This window comes from Pituophis catenifer, unplaced genomic scaffold, assembly GCF_029215685.1.
Source record: "Pituophis catenifer annectens isolate HBS135680 unplaced genomic scaffold, rPitCat1.0.hap2 SCAF_8, whole genome shotgun sequence".
In the NCBI taxonomy this organism is placed as follows: Eukaryota; Metazoa; Chordata; class Lepidosauria; order Squamata; family Colubridae; genus Pituophis; species Pituophis catenifer.
Window position 1 is genome coordinate 80376265 of NW_027256888.1, and position 3063 is coordinate 80379327.

Below are 3063 nucleotides of genomic sequence, written 5' to 3' on the forward strand. Positions count from 1 at the left end.
AACTCTTGCCGGGGGGCTTCAAAGGGCCGTCAGTGTTAAAAGCAAACAAATGAGTCGGGTCGTAAGTGCGAGGATTGGTCGTAAGTGCGAGGACCTTCCAGAAATGACTCTGACCAGCTAGCCACGCCCACCTAGTCACAGGACCTCCAAGCCACACCCACAAAATAAGTCACGCCCACAGAACCGGTAGTAAAAAAATTTAGAACCCACCCCTGATGCGGAGGCTCAGGGAGGGTGAAAAATGGGCCTACTGGAAGTTTGGGAAGGACAGAAATGGGCCTGTTTCCGGCCTCCAGAGGGCCTCTGGAGCCTGGGGAGGCTGTTTTCGCCCTCCTGGAGGCTCGAGGAAAAGCCTCCTGAGCCCGGGGAGGGCAAAAATCCCCCCCCACCGTGGTGCAGGAGGCCGATTAGGCCACACCCAGCATGGTCACGCCCACCCAGCAACTGGGCAGAGAACCCCTTGCTAAGATTTTGAAGCCCACCCCTGAATATAAATCCTTCCATTCCCCACCATCCACTCAGAGCTGAAGAAGCTTCTTGGATGGAGAAGCGAAACGTCTTCAAAAGAAAAAAAAAACAGAAAGTCCAGTTGCCTCCTGAAAAAAAGCACCTTTAGGACAACCAGGACCTGGATGACTGAGAATCTCTACGGACTTTTTGCATTCTATGTTGCACATAAACGTTATGCTAATACGTGACCCCGGTCACCCTTCGGAAAAATAAAAATAAAAATAGAGAAGCACAGGAGGTGGTGAGAGGAAACATGCATTTTGCTGAGTTTCTGGAAATTTGAAAATAGGCAAAGGTTACTTTCGAAATCTGGGAAAGCTCGCAAATAATCGCATCCCCTGCAGCCTTTTACTGAATTTTCCTAATCGATCACGTGCCATCCTGTGGAATGGAACGGTGGTTCTGCTGTTGAAATTCGCCTTTACTAGACTTGAGGTCACACTGTCTGGGGAAAAAGGGATTTTATTTATTTATTTATTTATTTATTTATTTATTTATTTATTTATTTATTTATTTATTTAGATTTATATGCCGCCCTTCTCCGGAGACTCAGGGCGGCTTATAATGCGTTAAGCAATAGCCTTCATACTTTTATATATTTTTATACAGAGTCAGCTTATTGCCCCCACAAACCGGGTCCTCAATTTACCTACCTTAGAAAGGATGGAAGGCTGAATCAACCTTGAGCCTGGCGAGATTCGAACTAGCAGTAATTGCAGGCAGCTGAATGATAATAACAGGCTATTAGTCTGCTGCGCCACCAGGCTCTTTAGGGATGAATGCAGGGGTGGGCTTCAAAAATTTTAGCAAGGGGTTCTCCGCCCAGTTGCTGGGTGGGCATGGCCATGGGCGTGGCCTAGTCAGTCTCCTGCCCCACGGCGGGGAGGGGGGTTTTTGCCCTCCCCGGGCTCCGGAGGCTTTCCTCGAGCCTCTGGGAGTGCGAAAACAGCCTCCCCAGGCTCCAGAGGCCATCTGGAGGCCAGAATCAGGCTTCCTGAACTTCCGGTAGGCCCATTTTTCAACCTCCCCGAGCCTCCGCGTGCGCCCTGCACTTACCCACATCCAAAACAAGCCGTGTGGGGACTCCTGGGAAGGGAAGGCTGGGGTGGGCGGGGCCAGCCAGGAGTGGGATTTGGGGGTTCTCCGAACTGCACAGAATCTTAGCTAGAGGTTCTCCCGAACCCCTGCGAACCCCCAGAAGAACAAAGGGGTCAGTACCAGGTAGTCCTCGACATATGACCACAACGGAGCCCTGAATTTCTGTGGTTCAGTGAGACATTTGTGAAGTGAGTTTCGGCCCACTTTACAAACTTTTCTCACCACATTTGTTCAGTGAATCGCTGCAGTTCTTAAATGAGTCACCTGGTTGTAAAGTGAATCTGGTTTTTTCGCCATTGATTTCACAGAAGGTCGCAAAAGGGGATAGCGTGACCCCGGGACACTGCAACCGTCGTAAATGTGAGTCAGTTGTCAAAGTCACCCAGGCCGGCTTTCATGCCTAAGGTGGGATTAGAACTCACCATCTCCTGATGATTGACCCAAAGTCACCAAGCCGGCTTTCATGCCTAAGGTGGAACTAGAACTCCCAGCCTTCTGGTTTCTAGTCTGGTTTCTTTGCCATCTGATCAAACTGGCTCCCAGTGAACGATGGTTAAAAAATTACGTGCAACATCTGACTTTTCTTAAATAGTAGGTCACCAACACCTTTAAGGCATACAGTACCCATTTATAATTTTTTATAGGAACCATGACAAGGGTGTTAGTAATGGAACAGTTAATTCGGTTAATAGCTTTTCCCCTGGGTGTGTTTCGATAACAGGGCTCGACCAGTTTAGTGCCACCCAACTCAAAGGTGGAGTCACTCTTAATTCGATTGGCGAAATATATTTTTTTTTATTGCAACCCAGCCAACCTCACGCTGCGGCTGTCCATCGTTTTAAAAATTCCATGGGAACTCCAATTATAGAAGTCCTTCCTCCTTCCTGCCCCTATTCAGAGGCTCGCCATGGGGCAGGGAGGGGAAAAAAAACACCTCCCAAAATGAGATTATGCAGATGCTACAGTCTGATTTTGCAGGTGCTCGAATTTTCTGAGGTTGGAACAGATGGTAAACTGGAAAAACAAAGAAAGAAAGAAAGAAAGAAAGAAGGAAGGAAGGAAGGAAAAAAGGAAGGAAGGAAGAAGGAAGCTGGCTGGGGAATTCTGGGAGTTGAAGTTCACACGCCTTAAAAGCTGGCTGGGGAATTCTGGGAGTTGAAAGTCCACAATAAAAGCTGGCTGAGGAATTCTGGGAGTTGAAGTCCACATGTTTTACAAGCTGTCTTGGGAATTCTGGGAGTTGAAAGTCCACAGTAAAAGCTGGCTGAGGAATTCTGGGAGTTGAAGTCCACATGTCTTAAAAACTGTCTCGGGAATTCTGGGAGTTGGAAGTCTACACGTCTTACAGTGACCAATGTGGAGACCCCTGGACTAGATGACCTATAATGTACAAGGGTCTCCGAAACTTGTCCACTGTAAGACTTGTGGACTACAATCCCCAGAATTCCCCAGTCC